General features: G+C 40.2%; 1 pseudogene; it reads left to right on the plus strand.

Moving 5' to 3' along the window:
- The first annotated feature begins 1,002 nt into the window (after positions 1-1,002).
- On the plus strand, positions 1,003-12,329 carry LOC102144976 (metaxin-3 pseudogene; annotated as a pseudogene).
- Positions 12,330-22,092: the final 9,763 nt, after the last annotated feature.

A 22,092-nucleotide genomic window follows, 5' to 3' on the forward strand; every position in this document is an offset into this window, starting at 1 on the left:
AAAACAAAACAAAACAAAACAAAAAACGCTGAGATGGGTTCTAAACAAAGTTATCTGGGGGTCTTTCTAGCAGGGGGTGACCTGAAGTTACATGTTTGCCTCCCGTCTCTAGGCAAGAGCACACACACCTTACTCCAGAGCGAAAGGCCAGAGTAAGCTGGAGAGAACAGGGGAGTTGTTTGTATCCCTCCATATCCCCTCATGAAAACCGAGTACCGGAAACACTTTTTCTATTTTATAAATGAAGTGTTACCTGATTCTAGAATGACAAATAAAACCAATTGAGATCTTTAAAGAAAATTGTTGTGGGGATGAGATTCTATAAAAAAAAAAGGAAAAAAGGAGAGTGCCGCCAGTTGAGTTCCTTGGAAGCAGACTCTGAAACCGAGCAGCGCAGTGGAAGTTTATTAGGGCGTACTCTCAGTATCAGCACCTGTGGAGGGAAAAAGAAAAGCATGACTGGGAAAAGGGGGAAGTGTGACAGTGACTGAAGTCCCAATGAGGCCTTCCTTGATCCCATGGGTAGAATGACCCTTCAGAATTGTCTGTCCCCAGATGCGGTGAGGAGCCCAGGCCCTTATCTTCCCATGTCAACCAGCCATCAGTTGTGAGCTGTCCTGAGAAGGAGACTATTCTTGAGTAAGGTAACTCTATTCGGTGAAACAATTTTAGCTTTCAGCTGCTGGGGAGACAGATCCATGTGGCATAGAACCCACCAAGCAAAGTAACAAGGACAGAAAAGGAAAAAAAAAAAAAAAGATGCATGTGATTGTTTCAACAAACCAGGGGACAAAATATCCCCCACAAACCTTAGAATATGAGCTGGTGCAACCAAACTGCAGAAGGACCTGTGCAGTATCATCAACAGTGAAGGAGGAGGCACAGAGAAGCCAAAGGCTGAATTTAGAAATCACCAGCAAGTACTCACCTGTGAAAGGAAGGAGCCCACTCAGACTGGAGACCTTGGCTGGTGAAACGGAACAGTCACAGCTGGAGGCGGCTATGCATGTTCTGGTTTTCAGGTGAGTGCAGTGGGAGTACTGGAAGGCTTGAGGGAAGCAGGGCAGCCCAGGTCCTCAATGCTCCAGAAAATCTCCAGAGAGAAACCTGAAGCCCTCACTCACTGAGGAAAATCTAAGTGAATAGTGTACAAATAGACCTGAACAGATAGCCTGGAGATGAAGGAGAAAGAAAGTGTAGATACCTGTTGGCAACGGAACAGGAGGGATACATATCCAAGACTATTGGCAAGGTGGCTACATTGGGCAAATATATATATATATATATTTTTTTTTTCTGGAGACAGAGTCTCGCTCCATGCCCCAGACTGGAGTGCAGTGGCATGATCTTGGCTCACTGCAACCTCCATCTCCTGGGTTCAAACAATTCTCCTGCCTCAGCCTCCTGAGTAGCTGGGATTACAGGTGCGTGCCACCACACTAGCTAATTTTTGTATTTTTAGTAGAGACAGGGTTTCACCATGTTGGCCAGACTGGTTTCAAACTCCTGATCTCAGGTGATCTGCCCGCCTCAGCCTCCCAAAGTGCTGAGATTACAGACATGAACCTCTACACTGGCCTGTAATATAATATTTTTAAATGAACAAAGGAAATTAAGCAAATAATAGAAGCTATGAAAGAGTGATACAAAGTTAACATTTTAAAGCTCACTCAGAGTGGGTCAGCAGTAAGAAGACATAAAGAGAAAACAGAGCTTAGAAAAGAAAGAAAAGAATTAGAAATAACAGAAAAATGTTTCAGAAATAAAGACTAAACTGGAAGGAACAAAAGAGCGAATAATAAATAGCACTAAAAATTACACACAGTAAACAGAGGATGGAAACGAGAAAAAAGAAAGGAATCAAGGCCTGTCCCAGTGGCTTGTGCCTGTAATCCCAGCACTTTGGGAGGCCAAGGCTGGCAGATCACTTGAGGCCAGGAATTCGAGACCAGCCTGACCAACATAGTGAAACCCTCTCTCTACTAAAAATACAAAAAAAAAAAAAAAAAAAAAATTAGCTGGGCATGGTGGCGCACACCTGTAATCTCAGCTACTTGGGAGTCTGAGGCAGAAGAATCACTTGAACCCAGGAGGCAGAGGTTGCAGTGAGCCAAGATCACACCACTGCACTCCAGCCCGGGTGACTCAGCAAGACTCTGTCTCAAAAAAAAAAAAAAAAGTAAAGAAAAGAAAAAAGAATCAAATGAAAATTAAGGAAGAAATAAGAAAAGGTTTGAGAGAAAGTGATATAGAGGGCAGGCAAACATGATTCAGAATGTCTATAACAGGAGAACTTGAAAAAGAAAGTCAAAGCAATAAAACAAAGCAACTGCTAAGAACTGTAATTCAAGAAAACATGCCTGCCATGTAAGAAGATATATTGAAAGGGCATACCACATAACTGATAAAATTAGCTGGAATGATCCACACTGAGACTATACTAATAAAAGCATTGAACTTTTCTCCATTGCTCTTAATCACAGGAAGAAAAAAATTACTGAACTTTTTGATCTCTGGGCAGGAACTTAAAAAAAAAGAAAAAAGAAAAGAGGCCGGGCATGGTGGCTCACACCTGTAATCCCAGCACTTTGGGAGGCCAAGTGGGCGGATCACTTGAGGTCAGGAGTTTGAGACCAGCCTGGCCAACATGGTGAAAACCCGTCTCTACTAAAAATACAAAAAAATTAGCTGGGTATCATGGTGGGCACCTGTAATCCCAGCTACTCAGGAGGCTGAGGCAGGAGAATCGCTTGAACCCGGGAGGCCGAGGTTTCATTGAGCCGAGATCGCACCACTGCACTCCAGCCTGGTCGACAGAGTGAGGCACCATCTCAAAAAAAAAAAAAAATCAGATTTTCATCAGAGTTTTCAATGGAAACACTTTATGTCAGGAGACAATAAGGTGACATGCTTAAAATATTCAATAAAATATAAGCCAAGCATTTTTATCCAGCTGAGCTGACCATACAGTACAAAGGCCATGGATAAACTGTGACGAACATGTAAGAACTCAGGAAATATTGTTCCCATGAGATTATTTCTGAGGAATCTACCAGAGAACAAGCTTCAGACATCAAGAAAAACCTGGATACGCTTCAAAATGAGGATTAGTGGTAAACATTGAATATATTTAATTGTAACACTGAAAGTAAATATTGAGGAGAAAGGTGACAGAATGGTGTATAATTGTTATATGCGCTGACAATGTAGATAAAGTGCATCTGTGACAAATGGGGGAGGGCCGGGTGCAGCGGCTCACGCCTGTAATCCCAGCACTTTGGGAAGCCGAGGTGGGAGGATCACTGGAGGCTAGGAGTTCAAAAACAGCCTGGGCAACATAGCAAGACTCCATCTCTACAAAAATAAATGTGTATAAAAACAAATAGCCAAATGTGATGGCACACACCTGTAGTCCCAGCTACTTGGGAGACTGAGGCAGGAGGATCGTTTGAGCCCAGGGGTTCAAGGCTGCAGTGAGCTGATTCTGCCACTATACTCCAGCTTGGGCAACAGAGTGAGACTCTGTTTCTGGGGGAAAAAAAAAAAAAGGGAGGGAGGGAAGAAGGGAGAATATATGAAAAATAGGCTAAACTCGTCAATTGCTTTGTGGTTATAAAGAGGAAGTAATAATATATTACTTGACATAGATGTCAGGGAGAGGGAAGGAAAGATGAGGAAGTTGTCACTAGTTAAGAATTTTAATATTTCTCAAATCAGGGAACTAACAGACCATTATCTTTAAGAAGATGGAAAATAGTATTTTGCAAATGTATTATTTTATTTATTTATTTATTTATTTATTGAGATGGAGAATTGCTCTGTCACCCAGACTGGAGTTCAATGGCTCGATCTTGGCTCACTGCAAACTCTGCCTCCCAAGTTCAAGTGATTCTCCTGCCTCAGCCTCTGGAGTAGCTGGGATTACAGGAACCCACCATCATGCCCAGCTAATTTTTGTATTTTTGTAGAGACAGAGTTTCACCATGTTGGCCAGGCTGATCTTGAACTCCTGACCTCTGGTGATCCACCTACCTCAGCCTCCCAAAGTACTGGGATTATTACAGGCATGAGCCACTGTGCCCAGCCTGCAAATGTATTATTTTAAATGTAACAGAGGCCGGGCGCGGTGGCTCACGCCTGTAGTCCCAGCACTTTGGGAGGCCGAGGCGGGCGGATCGCAAGGTCAGGAGATCGAGACCATGGTGAAACCCCGTTTCTACTAAAAATAGAAAAAATTAGCTGGGCGCAGTGGCGGGCGCCTGTAGTCCCAGCTACTCGGGAAGCTGAGGCAGGCGAATGGCGTGGACCCAGGAGGCGGAGCTTGCAGTGAGCCGAGGTTGCGCCACTGCACTCCAGCTTGGGCGACAGAGCAAGACTCTGTCTCAAAAAAAATAAAATAAAAAAAATAAAAAAAAAAAATGTAACAGAACAAAATATTAAACTCCCTAAATCCCAAGAGCAATATTTTTTAAAGGGCTAGAGAATGAGAGAGAGAAGATAGATGACCATGTAGTAAAATACTCCATGACTGAAAAAACAAGCACGTGGATTGATTTGTATCTAAACTGTAAATGAGGCTAACTCACATATTATATAAAAGTATTTTCAAGTTGTCAGACAAAGCAAAGTCTAGCTCTATGCTATGTATAAGATACACCTAAAACAAAGAAATTAAACAAAGAAATTAAGAACATTTAAAAATAAAAGGAAGGACAAACACATACTAGGCAAAATGTAAAATACAGGCAGAAGTTATGATGCTGATACCTGTCAATATAGAATTGTGACCAAAGGGCATTAAAAAGAAAAAGGAGGACCTTTTTTTTTTTTTTTTTTTGAGACAGAGTTTCGCTCTTGTTGCCCAGGCTGGAGTGCAAGGTTTAAGTGATTCCCCTGTCTCAGCCTCCTGGGATAACAGGCGCCCGCCACTACTCCCAGCTAATTTTTGGTATTTTTAGTAAACATGGTCTTGAACTCCTGACCTCAGGTAATCTGCCCCCACTTAGCATCCCAAAGTGCTGGGATTATAGGCGTAAGCCACCCCGCCCGGCCAGGAGGTCCTTTTCATAATGTTAATGGATAAATGAACAATGGAGATACTACATATATATATAGTACACATATATAATGTATATACATACTCAATAACAACAATCAACTTTCATAAAAACTACAAGAGCTATAGACAAAGTAGAAGCATATTAGCAAGGGAAAATTTTAATACACACTCATTCCAAGACAAATCAAGTGGACAAAAAAGTGAATAAGAATTTAGAAAGTCACATCTTTGATGCCATATAGGCGAGCCCCAAAATTGGTGCTTAGCCCAGGAGGGTTCTTGGCTTTCCCCAGGAAAAAATTCAAGGACAAGAAGGTAGTCTTAGACAGCAATTTTTTATTGAATGGTACTGCTCCTGTTGGAGCAAAGCTAATTCATAGGCAGTGTGCCCAAAGTCAGCAACTTATGGGTTGTTGGCAGTTGTATTTATACTCACTTATACCCACTTTTGATTACATGCAAATTAAGGGGTGGACTAATGCCAACTGAGGAGCAGGTTATTTAGAACTTTCTAGGAAAGGAGACTTCCAGGTCATTTTCATGGCATTTGTAAGCTGTCATGGCACTAGTATGAATGTCTTATGCTAATGAGAAATGAGGGCAGCTAGGGATCGTTTTAGTCCTCATCTGCTTGTTTCCTTCCTTTCCTTTCTTTCCTTTCTTTCTTCCTTTCCTTCCTTTCCTTCCTTTTCTTTCTTTTCTCTTTTCTTTTCTTTTCTTTTTTCTTTCAAGACAGGGTCTCACTCTGTCACCCAGGCTGGAGTGCAGTGGCGCCATCTGAGCTCACTGCAGCCTCCACCTCCCAGGTTCAAGAAATTTTCTTGCCTCAGCCTCCCTAGTAGCTGGGAATACAGGCGTCCGCCACCACTCCCAGCTAATTTTTTGTATTTTTGGTGACATTGGGGTTGTGCCCTTTTGCCTAGGCTGATCTTGAACTCCGGGGCTCAAGCAATCCACCCTCCTTGGCCTCCCAAAAAGCAGGGATTACAGGCATGACCCACCCTGCACCTGGGCCCTATTTATTTTCCAAAAGAATTTTATAATCAATTTCTCTGGTTCCAGAAAATTATAAAACCTGGAACTGTAAATAGAAATCACATTTAGTTTGTAAATTTTACCTTAGAATTGGATTGGTAGATTGGTATCTTTCTGATATTAAATCATCTTTTTATTTATGGTTTTTGTTTTTTTTTTTTTGAGACTGAGTCTCGCTCTGTCGCCCAGGCTGGAGTGCAGTGGCGCAATCTCGGCTCACTGCAAGCTCGGTCTCCCGGGTTCACGCCATTCTCCGGCCTCAGCCTCCCACGTAGCTGGGACTACAGGCGCCCGCCACCACGCTCGGCTAACTTTTTTTGTATTTTTTAATAGAGACGGGGTTTCACAGTGTTAGCCAGGATGGTCTTGATTTCCTGACCTCATGATCCGCCCGCCTTGGCCTTCCAAAGTGCTGGGATTACAGATGTGAGCCACCGCGCCCGCCCTAATTTTTGTATTTTCAGTAGAGACGGGGTTTTCCCATGTTGGCCAGGCCTGTCTCAAAATCCTGACCTCAGGTGATCCGCCTGCCTCAGCCTCCCAAAGTGCTGGGATTACAGGCGTGAGGCACCTCGCCCGGCTTACCATTTTCAGTAATTCTAAACTTTTTATTTTCCATTTATTGTGGGAATTATTTTAAAATATGTGCATTTTTAAAAACTTCCCAGTGGTAGAAACTTTATTATTATTATCATTTTCTAGCTTTATTGCATTGTAGTCAGAAAATGCTATTTGTGTTATTTGTATTTGATTGAGGTTTTTTCTTTTGGCCTAAAATATCTACTTTTATGCACATTCCATGTGCACTTCAAAAAGTGTATTTTCCAGTATTGAAATTCCAAGTTTTATATATATTTGTAAGTTTCCATATTGACTGTGATGCTTAGGTCAGTGCTACTCAAAGTAGCCATTCTCCTGTGTCACTGAGCGCATATTTAGACTCCACTGCCTTTTTTTTTTTTTTTTTTTTTAAGCATGATTTTCTCTGTGAAAGAAATAATGCATTGATTTATATTTTGGAGCAAGCATCCACCTTGTTGCATCTGGTAGCCACAGTTCATGGACTGGCACCAGTCTGTAACCACAGTTTGACTGGTTGCTAGTCATAGCACTACGATGGAGGAGACCGGCAGGACTATTTCCTGGTCTCCGTGGGATGAAGTGAAAAAACCATCAGAAACTAGCAGATGAGAGGCCAGGCGCTGTGGCTCACGCCTGCAATTCCAGCACTTTGGGAGGCTGAGGCAGGTGGATCACTTAAGCTCAGGAGTTCGGGACCAGCCTGGGTAACATGGTGAAACCCCATCTCTATCTACAAAAAATACAAAAATTATCTAGGTGCGGTGGCGGGTGCCTGTAATCCCAGCTACTCAGGAGGCTGAGGTGGGAGGATTTGCTTGAGCACAGGAGGCAGAGGTTGCAGTGAGCCAAGATCGTGCCACTGCACTCCAGCCTGGGTGATAGAGCAAGACCCCATCTCAAAAATAATAAAAATAAGAATAAATTACACAGTCTTAGATATTGCTTTATAGCAATCCAAGAATGACCTAACACAAGTGGTGTTGGGATGACCGATAATCCGTGGATAAAGGTAAAACTGGATTAATTCTTCATTCTTTATATTAGGATAAATTCCAAATTGGTCAATATCTAAACATAAAAATAGTAAAGTCATAAAATATTAGAGAAAAACTTCTTAGGTATTCATTGTCAAAAAATATATATAATTTAAAAATTAGAGAAAACTATAGGTTAATTTTTTCACAATCTGGAAATGACGAGGACTTTCCTAACTGTGATTCCATATTCAGATTTAATAAAGGAAAAATGGGTAACTTTGTCTACTTAAATATTCTTAAAATTGTATGTGCAAAATACTGTATGGAAAGTCAAAAGTTAAATAAACAATTGAGACCAAATACTTGTAACTTATATCACAAAATACCAACATCCCTAATATGTAAAATCCTGTTCTGACAACCTGTTAGAAAAATGGGGAAATTACAGAAAAACAAATGAAAATGGCTCTTAAATATATGAAAAGATGTTCACTTTGCTCATATTAAGAGAAATAGTAAAAGAGATGCACATTAAAACTAAACGGAGATACCACTGCTCATCTATCATTTTTGCAAAAATCCCAAACTTGACACTCTGAGTTGGTGGGACAGTGGAGAAATAGGTACTTTCCTGTATTGCTGATGGAGATGTAAATGGTACAACTATGCGGGGGATTTGACAACATCTAGCAACATTACATATGTATTTACTCTGCCCAAGCAACCCTTCTTCCAAGTATCTGCATCTGAGAATACAATGCCAAAACCACAAGAGGATGACTGCTCAAGGCTATTTATTACAGCACATTTTGTAATCATGAAAGACTATAAGCAGTTCACATCTCTATCTGCAGAGAACGGGTGAATAGACAATGAATGGTACATACATGCACTGAACTACTATTCAGCTGCTAAAAAAAAAAAAAATTAAGAATATCTTTATAAGGCCAGGCACGGTGGCTCACGCCTGTAATCCCAGCACTTTGGGAGGCTGAGGTGGGCGGATCATTTGAGGTCAGGAGTTCGAGACCAGCCTGGCCAACATGGTGAAACCCTGTCTCTACTAAAAATACAAACATTAGCCAGGCATCACAATGGGCACCTGTAATTCCAGCTATTTGGGAGGCTGAGGCAGGAGAATTGCTTGAGCCTGGGAGGCGGAGGTTGCAGTGAGTAGAGATAGTGCCTTTGCACTCCAGCCTGGGCAACAGAGCGAGACTCCATCTCAAAAAAAAAAAAAAAAAAAAAGAATATCTGTATAAATTGTTAGAGAATGAAAATGAGAAAAAGTAGCATACAGAAGAGTATTAACAGTATTGCATTTTTTTGTGTATGAATGGAATAAAAATAAAAGCATATGCATATATATTGTCTTCCAGTTTCAAAATTTAAAGGTATTAAAATAAAAACTAATAGAAATAATTACCTATTGGAAAAAGGATAGGGATGTAAGCTATAACTTTCTAACGTGCCTTGTTTTATAGTTTTGATAAAAATATATACGAAATTAAAAATAAATTTTACAAAAAACTGAATGAAAACCCATTGGTCTATCAAGCTGTGTCATAACCACACAGAGAATTCTTTCACCTAATTTTGAAACAGTATAATTGTGTACAGCGTACAGTGGGACAGTGTATATAGGCTGTACAATATATAGTGAGATATATCTGAACAAAACAAATATAAAGAAATCTTGCCAGGCACGGTGGCTCACGCCTGTAATCCCAGCACTTTGGGAGGCCGAGGCGGGCGGATCACGAGGTCAGGAGATCGAGACTATCCTGGCTAACACGGTGAAACCCTGTCTCTACTAAAAACACAAAAAAATTAGCCAGGAGCGGTGCTGGGCGCCTGTAGTCCCAGTTACTCGGGAGGCTGAGGCGGGAGAATGACATGAACCTGGGAGGCGGAGCTTGCAGTGAGTCGAGATGGCGCCACTGCACTCCAGCCTGGGTGACAGAGCGAGACTCCGTCTCAAAAGAAAAAAAAAAGAAATCTTAAGCAGTATTCAGTAGACCTATTGCTGGTAATAATACTGGGATTGGCATCTCAAAAGTATTATATTTATATAATGGGATAAAGCAAATGCCACCAAGAACCAAGATCTTCGGTATATTTTAGTCCATTTGTGTTGCTATAACAGAATACCACAGACTGGGTAATTTATAAGAAAAAGAAATGTGTGTGATCTGTGACACTCATCCTCCCCCATTCCCCTTACCTCCCCACTCCCGGTTCTCTGACATTCAGACTGAGACTGAATTACCACCCACCAGCGTTCCTGGTTCTCCAGCTTGCAGATGACATATTGTGGGACTTTTTGTCCTCCATAATCACATGAGCCAATTCCCATAATAAATTCCCTCTTATATTTCTATGTATTCTATTGTTTCTGTTTCTTTGGAGAACTCTGAGAAATATAGTATCAGTTTACACGGAGGATAGAGAAATATATTAAATGACATCCCAAGGTTACAAATTCAAGTCCAGGATGTGGGAAATCACAAGTGACAAATTACCCAGTTTCTTCAATGAATAAATGGCATAAAACTAAAACTAAATGACACAAGGAATGAAAAAAAAAAGCCATTCTGTTGATTAAAAGAGACTTAAGAGCAGCAACCATTAGCCCTGTCAAGATGGTGGCTCCTTGGAGCTCAGTGGCTGGGAGGCGGCTAGGTGCTCCTATCAGTACACAGCGAGCATGTGGTGGTGATGGCTTATGCCAAATTATCTGGTGCACGCTTGAAAGTTAATGTTGGGCCAGGCGTGGTGGCTCCCAGCACTTTGGGAAGCCCAGACGGTGGATCACTTGAGCTCAGGAGTTTGAAACTAGCTTGGGCAACATGGCAAAACCCCATCTCTACTAAAAATACAAAAAAATTGCCAGGTGTGGTGGCGTGTGCCAATGGTCCCAGCTATTCTGGAGGCTGAAGTGGGAGGATCCCTTGAGCCCAGGAGGCGGAGGTTGCAGTGAGCAGCGATCGTGACACTGCACTTCAGCCTGTGTGAAAGAGGGAGACTCTACCTCAAAAAAAAAAAAAAAAAAAAAAAAAAAAAAAAAAAAAGAAAGAAAGAAAAAGAAAAGAAAAGAAAAGAAAAGAAAAAAGAAAATAAAGTTAATGTCATAGATAGCCACTGGAGAGGTTCAAGGGAAGATATATCAATTTTGACAACTGAAGACAAAATTGTTTCTTCGCTGGCAAAAATATTCAACTTTTAAGGAAAACAGAAATATAATGTTTATTGTGAATTTCCAGCCAAACAAAAGGCAGACACACTGGCTTTCACTGTTCTCTTTGAATAGAAGCTGCCTCCTCTAGCGCTTCACGCATTCTGGGTGGAAAGCAACAATTACTTTGCTGTGACAAAGCCATGGTGTTGGTTTGCTTCATTGATTCCTTTTCCCTTGGGTTTGATCCTGTCTGGAAAAATGTCTGCAAGAGCACTGATCGGATTCTCCTGACCAGAGGAGAGCCTCTCCTTTACCACCTGTGAGAAGTGGAATCGTGGATATAGAGATGCTAAGACGTGCCTAAATCTTCTGGCAGATAGATGGTGAACATCTCAGCTTTTCCTTGGAGATACGCATTCTACTGTGGTTACCTATGTGTTTGGTTTCCTTGTACCTCTGCATAAAGTGCACTTTCCTAAAGCTCAGTTACAAGAACATCTGGAATCTCTCTCCAACCTGCGTTCCTTTTGCGATGCTATCCTAAATAGTTATTTTAGGCTTAGCGTTGGAGATGGATGACAGTCTTCACCAAAACCCTCAACTTCCTCCTTGGAAACTGCCAACATTCAAATTGACATCAGCAGAGGAAGAAAGTAATTCCTTATGTTAAATTAAATAATAAGTACTCATGAAATATACAGCTTATTTCCAAATGTTTTTAATTTAAAAATTATAAAAAGACTTTTAAAATATGCTCTTTATTTTAAAAAATGTTTTTAATCTAACTTAATGGTTATTTCAAAATGGGAAGCAAAATTAAAAAAACAATAAATGGAAAATATATATTAAAAGTTGTAAATATGAAAAAATACATATTTTTGAAAATATATTTTTAATTAAAAAAGATTAAAAGTATTTTATATTGGCCGGGTGTGGTGGCTCACACCTGTAATCCCAGCACTTTGGGAGGCCAAGGCGGGCGGATCACAAGGTCAGGAGATCGAGACCATCCTGGCTAACACGGTGAAACCCCGTCTCTACTAAAAATACAAAAATTAGCCTGGTGTGGTGGCAGGTGCCTGTAGTCCCAGCTACTGGGGAGGCTGAGGCTTAAGAATGGCGTGAACCCAGGGGGCGGAGCTTGCAGTGAGCCGAGATCGCGCCACTGCACTCCAGCCTGGGCGACAGAATAAAAAAAACAGCCTGACATGGTGGCTCATGCTTGTAATCCCAGCACCTTGGGAGGCTGAGACAGGAGGATCACCTGAGGCCAAAAGATCAAGACCAACCCAGGCAACATAGCAAGACCCTGCCTTCATAAAAAATAAAAAGTAAAAAGTAAATTAGCCGGGCATGGTGGGGCACACCTGCCGTCCTAGACACACAGGAGGCTGAGGCAGGAGGATCATTTGAGCCATTGACGCTGCAATGAGCTATGATTATGCCACTGCACTCCAGCCTGAGCAATAGAGCGAAACCATCTCTGAATAAAAATGAAAAAAAATTGTATATGCTATATTTTTGTCCTAAAATAACTACTTATTTAAAAAAAAAAAAATATATATATATATATATATACAGGTGGCCGGGCACAGTGGCTCACACCTGTAATCCCAGCACAGCACTTTGGGAGGCCAAAGTAGGCAAATCACTTGAGGCCAGGTGTTCCAGACCAGCCTGGCCAACATGGTGAAACCCCATCTCTACTAAAAATACAAAAAATTATCTGACTGAGGCAGGAGAATCGTTTGAATCCAGGAGGCAGAGGTTGTGGTGAGCCAAGATCATCACACCACTGCACTCCAGCCTATCTCAAAAAAAAAAAAAAGACCGGGCATGGTGGCTCACGCCTGTAATCCCAGCACTTTGGGAGGCCTAGGCGGGCAGATCACCTGAGGTTGGGAGCTCTAGACCAGCCTGGTCGGCATGGTGAAACCTCGTCTCTACTAAAAATACAAAACTTAGCCGGGCATGGTGGCAGGCGCCTGTAATTCCAGCTACTCAGGAAGCTGAGGCAGGAGAATTGCTTGAACCTGGGAGGCAGAGGTTGCAGTGAGCGGAGATAGTGCCATTGCACTCCAGGCTGAGCGACAGAGCGAGACTCCGTCTCAAAAAAATAAAAATAATAATAATAATAAAAATACACACACACACACACACACACACACAGAGTCATCCCTTGGTGTACACAGGGAGATTGGTTCTAGGACCCCCATGTATACTAAAATCGATGCATATTCAAGTCCCTCAGTCTGCCCTGCAGAACCTGCATATACAATAAGTTGGCTCTCCATATACAAGGGGTTCACATCCCATTAATACTGCAGTTTTGATCCATGTTTGGTTGAAAAAAATTAATATGTAAGTAGATTTGCACAGTTCAAACCTCTGTTGTTCAACGATCAACCATAAATAAAGCAAGACAAAAAGTCCAAACATGTCATCAATGATCTAAAAAAGTCACAATAAGGTTCATTTTAAAATTTTATTTTAAAAGTTTTGTGCATAATCAAATTGACTAATTAAAAAGATTATTTATCTCTCTAAAAATTAAACTTTAATGCTAAAACTACATTAATACAAAACAAAAAAAATTGGTCCCCTATGTTAAAACAATAAGATTTTCTTAAAATATTAATTTACACTTAATAAAATTACTACCAGTGGCCAAGTGCAGTGACTCGTGCCTGTAATCCCAGTACTTTGGGAGAGCGAGGTGGGTGGATCGCCTGAGGTCAGGAGTTCGAGACCAGCCTGAGCAACGTTGTGAAACCCCCCAACTCTGTAAAAATACAAAAATTAACCAGGTGTGGTGTGCACACCTGTAATCCCAGTTACTCAGGAGGCTAATGCAGGAGAATTGCTTGAACCCAGGAGGCAGAGGTTGCAATGAGCCAAGATTGTGCCACCATACTCCAGCCCGGGCTACAAGAGCAACTCTTTCTCAAAAAAGAAAAAAAAAAAAAAAAAAAAAAGAATGATGTTGGTCTCATAGAATGAGTTAGGAAGAAGTCCCGTCTCCTCAATTTTTTTGAAAAGTTTTGATAGGAATGGTACCAGTTCTTCTTTATATATCCAGTAGAATTCAGTCATGAATATATCTGGTCCTGGACTTTTTCCACTTGGTAGGCCTTTTATTACTTTATTTCAGAACTCATTACTGGCATGTTCAGGGTTTCTGTTTCTTCCTAGTTCAATCCTGGGAGATTATATGTTTCCAGGAATTTTTTTATTTCTTGTAGGTTTTCTAGTTTGTGTGAATAGAGGTGTCCATAATAGTGTCTGATAGTTTTTTGTATTTTTGTGAGGTCAGTAGCAATGTCCCCTTTGTCATGTCTAATTGTGTTTATTTGGGTCTTCTCTCTTTTTCTCTTTATTAGTCTAGCTCATGATCTATTAATCTTACTATTCTTTCCGATAACAAACTTCTGGATTCATTTATTTTTATTTTATTTTATTTTTTGCATCTCAATTTCATTCAGTCCAGCTCTGATTTTGGTTATTTCTTGTCTTCTGCTGGCTTTGGGGTTGGTTTGCTCCTATTTTTCTAGTTCCTCTGTGTGTGATGTTAGGTTGGTAATTTGAGATCTTTATAACTTTTTGATCTGGGCATTTAGAACTATAAGCTTTCCTTTTAACATTGCTTTAGCTGTGTCCCAGAAATTCTGCTTTGTTGTATCCTTGTTCTCATTAGTTTCAAAGAATTTCTTGATTTCTGTGATAATGTCATTGTTTACCCAAAAACCATTCAGGAGCAGGTTGTTTAATTTTCCTGCAATTGTATGGTTTCGGGCAAAAAAAAAAACTCTCATCAAATTTTAACCATGGCTATTATAAGACTTTTTTTAATCCACAGATATTATTTTAAATTCTTTCCTAAAAACATTTGCCATCAGCTATAAGATTACTTTTCACTAAAAAGGCCTCTAGCAAATACTCTTAGACACACATTTCTGATAACTTTAAAATCAATCAACTAAATGAAAATTATTAAAACTCTAATAAAAAACTAATAGGTGCATGGCTGGGCGCGGTGGCTCAAGCCTGTAATCCCAGCACTTTGGGAGGCTCACGAGGTCAGGAGATCGAGACCATCCTGGCTAACACGGTGAAACCCCGTCTCTACTAAAACATACAAAAAATTAGCCGGGCGAGGTGGCGGGCGCCTGTAGTCCCAGCTACTTGGGAGGCTGAGGCAGGAGAATGGCGTAAACCCGGGAGGCGGAGCTTGCAGTGAGCTGAGATCCGGCCACTGCACTCCAGCCTGGGCGACAGAGCGAGACTCCGTCTCAAAAAAAAACACAAAAAAACAAAAAAACTAATAGGTTCATAAAAACTACTAAACAAGATCAAACAAAACAAAAAGTTAACTAATTAAAAAAATCAAAGCAATGTTTTATAACTGTTATTTAAGATACTGTTAGTTCTGACTGAGCATGGTGGCCCATCCCTATAATTCTAGCACTTTGGGAAGCCAAGGTGGGAGAACTGCTTGAGCCTGGGAGTTGGAGACCTGCCTGGGCAACATAATGAGACCTTGTCTCTATCACTTTTTAAACAATTATAAAATAAAATACTGGCCGGGTGCGGTGGCTCAAGCCTGTAATCCCAGCACTTTGGGAGGCCAAGACGGGCGGATCACGAGGTCAGGAGATCGAGACCATCCTGGCTAACACGGTGAAACCCCGTCTCTACTAAAAAAATACAAAAACTTAGCCGGGCGAGGTGGCAGGCGCCTGTAGTCCCAGCTACTCGGGAGGCTGAGGCAGGAGAATGGCGTGAACCCGGGAGGCGGAGCTTGCAGTGAGCTGAGATCCGGCCACTGCACTCCAGCCTGGGTGACAGAGCGAGACTCCGTCTCAAAAAAAATAAAAAAATAAAATAAAATAAAATAAAATACTGTTACTTCTTTAAGTAGTGCTTTAAGTACTGTTTCCTTTTCCATTAAACAATTTTCAACTGGACATGGTGGCTCACACCTGTAATCCCAATATTTTGGGAGGTCAAGGCAGGAGTGTCACTTGAAGCCAGGTGTTCAAGACCACCAGCCTAGGTGACAAAGTGAGACCCCCATGTCTACAACAAATTTTTTTAAATGTGTCAAGTGTGGTGGCATATGCCTGTAGTCCCCACTTGGGAGGCTGAGGCAGGAGGATTGCTTGAGTTTAGGAGTTCAGAGGCTGCAATGGAGCTATGAATGCATCACTGCACTCCAGCCTGGGCAGCAAAGTAAGACCCCATTTCTATAAAATAAAAAATATAAATAAAGAAAATTTTCTCTCATATGCTATCTATAGTTTACAGTAATAGCCTAAGCAAAATAGCGAGACCTCGTCTCCACTAAAAATAAAAAAAAAACTAGCCAGGCATGGTGGCACGTGCCCTGTGGTCCCAGCTACTCAGGAGGCTAAGGTGGATGGATCGCTTGAGCCTGGGAGATTGAGGCTGCAGTGAGCTTGATAGTGCCACTGTACTCCAGCCTTGGTGACAGAGTGAGACCCTGTCTCGAAAATAATAATGTTAATAATTTAATAAAATATACTTTTATAAACAAAGATAAAAACATTTGCTTTTTCTTCCTACTTAATTTCTTAAAAAATTCAAAAACTATTTGTATTATTTTTATAACAACATAATTATTTACACAAATTCAATTAAAATCTACTCTATAAAAAATACAATTAAAAATATTAGTTATATTGCTAAGATTTTGACTAAACTGTCATATTTTTAAATGCACATAAAATGTTTAACTTCAAGAGTTCTCAATCTTACAATAAATAAATAAAAATGGTTACTTTCTTACAGGCTCAAAAACCATAAGACTATTAAAAAAATCTAAAATCTGCTTTGATTTGGTTTGCCAGCCTCAAAAAAGTTTACAAATCTGAGATTTCTATGTAATCAACTTTTTAAAAAATTATGTTTCTAAAAAATCTGTAAAACACCTATTATTAGACTATAACCCCTTACATTATTTTCAAATTCCTTTTGTCTACCTGTACACTATACTAAATCTTAAATTTTTCTAATTTCCTCCAAAATTTGGCTACAACTCCCCAATGAAAAACAAAAAATACTCTGTTTCTAAACTAAAACGAAATAACTTTTAAAAACCAAGTCTCATGCCACACAAAACATTCACCAAACCACCCAATGTCATGACATTAAAACTGCAACCCCCAGAAAAAGTTAATGGTTTTTACTTGTGGAAGAAAGTCTTGGTAAAAAAAAAAAAAAAAAAAAAGTTAATGTTTTCATGTTATAGACAACTTTTTCCAAGATATCAAAGCAAGAGTCTATATCATAATAAAACTTTTATCCCTCTTAATGCCTACCTTTTTCATTGAACAAAAAGATATAATTAAAATTTCACAATCAATAACTTCTACTAGTAACATAAAAGCTAATGTAGGCCAGGCGTGGTGGCTCATGCCAGTAATCCTAGTGCTTTGGGAGGTCAAAGTAAGAGGATCACTTGAGGCCAGGAGTTTGAGACCAGCCTGGTCAACATAATGAAACCTTGTCTCTACAAAAAAGAACAAAAATGAGCCAGGCTTCGTGGTGCAGGCCTGTAGTTCCAGCTACTCAGGAGGCTGAGGCAGGAAGATCCCTGGAGCTCAGAAGTTCAAGGCTACAGTGAGCTATGATGGCACCACTAGACCCCAGCCTGGATGACAGAGCAAGACCCTGTCTCTTGACCAAAAAAAAGGAAAAGAAAAAGAAGAAGAACTTTAAAGAATCCTTTAATATCCATTAGTTAAAATTGTAAAAGGCTAGAGTGGTAGGTGCAGTGACTGACACCTGTAATCCCAGCACTTTGGAAGGATGAGCTGGGAGGGTTGCTTGAGCCCAACAGCTCAAGACCAGCCAGGGCAACATAGGAAGACTCCATTTCTACAAACAAACAAACAAACAAACAAACAAAAAAGGTAGGTGTGGTGGCATGCACCTGTAGTCCCAGCTACTCGGAAGGTTGAGGTGGGAAGATGGCTTGAACCTGGGAGATCAAGGCCGTAGTTAGCATGACCCAGCCTGAGTGACAGAAAGATCCTGTTTCAAAATTTAATTTAATTTAATTTAAATTTAAAATAAATAAATTTTAAAAGTCTATACTATTACTAATATTACATTCTATACCTAAATAAATTATTCTAAAAAAGTTAAGATCCACTCATAGAAAATTAACAAAACAGGTCATATAATTACAACAAGTGTAACTGAATTCCCTATGGTCATTTAATTTATTCAGTTGGTAGTCTTTAAGTCTCAGTTCATGGCCCAAAACCATTATACAAACTAAAATTGTCATATTGCTAATAATTTATTCTAATTTTCGCTTTTAAAACTTTGTAACTACTGCTTGTTAAATTTTCACAAAAATACAGCTCTTAACAAAATAATGCTGCCCCAAAACTTTAAAATAAGAACAAAATACTGAAAAACAAACAAAATCAAACTAAATAATACACACTAGATAAACAGCCTAAGGGCCATTTTCTTCAAACTCCATTGTTACTCAAATGTGACTAAAATTGTTTTGACACTGACTCTCAATGGCCAATTATTCCCCGCAACAAGAGATGAGACCAACAACTAAGACAGGTTAATCCTGACACCGAAGGACATCAGAGCCTAACTACAAAGTAATTGATTAGTAATACTTTCAAAAAAAGATGTGGGCCAGGCGCAGTGGCTCATGTCTGTAATCCCAGTACTTTGGGAGACCAAGGCAGGTGGATCGCTTGAGCCCAGGAGTTCGAGACCAGTCTGGGCGACGTGTCAAGACCTCTGTCTTTTTGTCCTTTTTTAAAAAATTAATTATTTAAAAAAATTTTTAATCAAAATACATAAAAGTTGTCCAAATCATAATAAAATCAGGAATATTTTTAAAATGATAACAAATTGACTGGGTGCGGTGGCTCCAGCCTTAATTCCAGCACTTTGGGAGGCTGAGGTGGGCAGGTTGCTTGAGCTGAGGAGTTCAAGACCAGCTTGGGCAAAATGGCAAGACCTTGTCTCTACAAAAAATTTAAAAAGTAGCCAGGTGTGGTGGTGTGCACCTATAGTCCCAACCAGTTGGGAGGCTGAGGTGGGAGGATCACTTGAGCCCAGAAAGTTGAGGCTGCAGTGAACTAGGTTCATACCACCACACTCCAACCTGGGTGACAGAGCAAGACACTCAAAAAAAAGAAAACAACCCATAAGACTTAAGTGATAAAGTGAGAGTTCTCATACTTGCATGCCTAATAACAGAAACTATCACAAAACACTACAAAAACTACAACCTTACACAGACTCACAATTTTATACACACAAAAACAATACTTCTCCATGGACACTTGCCCAACAACTGCAAATGGTGTCACTCTTGTTATTTATCTTTATAGCGAAAGATAATTATTTCAAAACAATTGTACAAATCCTCATTTTTTTCTTTAAAAATTTTTGTCTTCCTTTACCTCCATAAATATACACATGGCTTCACACAATACAGTGTCTTATAGTTATACTATAATGTATTACTATTACAACTCTAGTCCCATATAAATATCTTTTTCTTTTAAAAAGCCTCTCTGTTTGTTATTTAAACTTCGACAAGAGTTGTCACCATCAGCATGCTTTGTGCCCAAACCTTTACCTCAAGTCACATGATTATTGCAGTAATTTCTTACACTAAGTATGTGAGGTCAAAAAGGAAATGTTTTTAAAAAGTATGAAGAAGACTAAAAAGGAACTTTCTATACTATATATATATATTTTTTTTAACTAGAAAGTTTGCATTCCAACTTAGATTAAATAATGTCAAAGTGAACTCTAAATGAACTTGGAAAAAAGAAAACATATTGTGCTGTATATGTTTTTTAAAAGAAGAAAGCCTGCTTTAATCTTGGCAGACTTTTGCCTTTGGTTTACATGTTGCTGACCAAAAGACACAATTCTGTTCTGAATGTGTGTTCAATTTATTCAAGTTAATTTACTGAATTTGTCAGTTTTTTTAGCCCAATCTGAATGTTTAATCTGCACCTCTTTGGCTAAGGCCTTTTCTTCTGTTTAGAAATCTGATTTCTGGGATGGGTGTGGTGGCTCATGCCTGTAATCCCAGCACTTTGGGAGGCTGAGGCAGGCAGATCACTTGAGGTCAGTAGTTCGAGACCAGTATGGCCAACATGGTGAAACCCGGTCTCTACTGAAAATACAAAAATTAGCTGGACACAGTGGCGCATGCCTGTATTCCCAGCTACTTGGGAGGCTGAGACAGGAGAATCTCTTGAACCTGGGAGGTGGAGGTTGCAGTGAGCTGAGATCACATCACTGCACTCCAGCCTGGGCGATAGACCAAGACTGCCTCTCAAAAAAAAAAGAAAAGAAAAGAAATCTGATTTCTGTTTTAGAAACTAGGAAAAATATTAATTATTTCAATGGAAAAGCCTGTATTTAACTTGAGAGAGAGAGACAGAGAAAGACAGAGAGAGAGAGAGAGAGAGAGAGAGAGAGAGAGAAGAGACTTATCAATCGAATGAAATATGTAGTCTTGTTTAAGTCCTGATTTAAATAAACCACTTTCAAAAGACATTTAGGGACAATTAGGGAAATTGAACACGGACCGGTCATTATACTAGGGATGTGAAAGGAAAATAAATCTTGGATCCCAAAATCACTATGCTAAAGGGAAAAGTCATGCTGGGGACTGCTTAGGACAAACCTGCCTCCCATTCTATTCAGTCATCCCTCTGCTCACTGAGATAAATGCATATCTGATTGCCTACTGTGGAGAGGTTAATCAGAAACTCAAAAGAATGTAACTGTGTCTCTCACCTACTTATGGCCTGGAAACCCCCTCCCCTCCTCCCGGCTTTGAGTTGTCCCACCTTTCCAGACTGAACCAATATGCAACTTACATATATTGATTGATGTCTCATGTCTCCCTAAAATGTATAAAACCAAGCTGCGTCCTGACCACCTTAGGCACATGTCATCAGGACCTCCTGAGACTGTGTCATGGGTGTGCCTTCTTAACTTTGGCAAAATAACCTTCTTAAATTGACTAGGACCTGTCTCAGATATTTTGTGTTCACATTTGGCAACCACAAGGGACCCCGAGTGGAGGTGGCCCTGACCTTTGATAATTCTCCTGCCGGTGCTTGGTAACAGCCTGAGCTGTATCTTTATGGCTCCAACCTGTAGGACAATTTGCTGAGGCCTGGAAGCTCCCTGCCCTCCAGAGAATCCCAAACAGCTGAAGTTTATTTCTCTGTACACTCCCTTTTCTGGATTTTTACTTGCTTCCAACAGGGAAGGCAGGTAACTCCTTTCTGGAGTTTGAGCTCGCTTCCAACAGGGAAGGTGGGTGTCACAGGCGTCCGTGTGAAGAGGCCACCAAACAGGCTTTGTGTGAGCATTAAAGCTTTTTAATCACCTGTTTGCAGGTGGGCTGAGGTGATTAAAAAGCTTTATTGCTCACACAAGGCCTGTTTGGTGGTCTCTTCACACGGACGCGCGTGACAGTGGGTTTGAGTTTTTTTCCTGAATTGGGGTTTTGTCTAGGCTGAAATGAAGATTAACAACCAGCTGGTCTTCATTTCCCATTATCATTAGAGTACTCGGTAATCCTTTGCAGTAATCCTCTGTTTGTTTTGCTTAACTGCTTTGTTGTTGCTGTTGTTTATTTCTGTTTTTGTTATTGTTTCCGTCTTTTTCCCATTGGGTTTGACCAACTCTATTCAACTTGATCAAATCTGAAGAAAAGTTCCAGATTACGGGGAACAAGTCCCCTGAAGTGGCTAAATTCTTGCCAAAAAAAGAAGGTGGGGGGGTAGAGAAAAACGACCAGCAAAAGGGGGGAAAAAAAGGAAAGATTTTTTATTTTGACTACTTTAAGGAGCTTTATTTACATAACAAAGCCACCTTTTTACCAGCCAAGCCAAACAAAGAGCATGGCGGTTGCCCCAGGCTGCAGTGCCCTCACTGTGGTCCTGCCTTCTTTTGTTTTCCTTTTCACCGCAACAGCCTAGGTTTGGTTCCTAATTATGTCCTTTCTGGTTTGATACTTGTTACTTCTGAAATATCAACAATTTGTCCTAGATAAAATATGGTAACGAGATTTAAAAAGGCTTTTTAAAGGAGCTCAAAAGTCAGCTTAATTAAAAGCTAACATTCAAGATGTGTGTTTGTATTAAAAGGCTTTTTATTTTCTTTATCTCCTAGGACCTTGTCTTTTTCTTGAGCAAAAGTTTTTTTTTCAGGCTGGGTGCTCACGC

Source organism: Macaca fascicularis, chromosome 1, assembly GCF_037993035.2.
Source record: "Macaca fascicularis isolate 582-1 chromosome 1, T2T-MFA8v1.1".
NCBI classification, from domain to species: domain Eukaryota; kingdom Metazoa; phylum Chordata; class Mammalia; order Primates; family Cercopithecidae; genus Macaca; species Macaca fascicularis.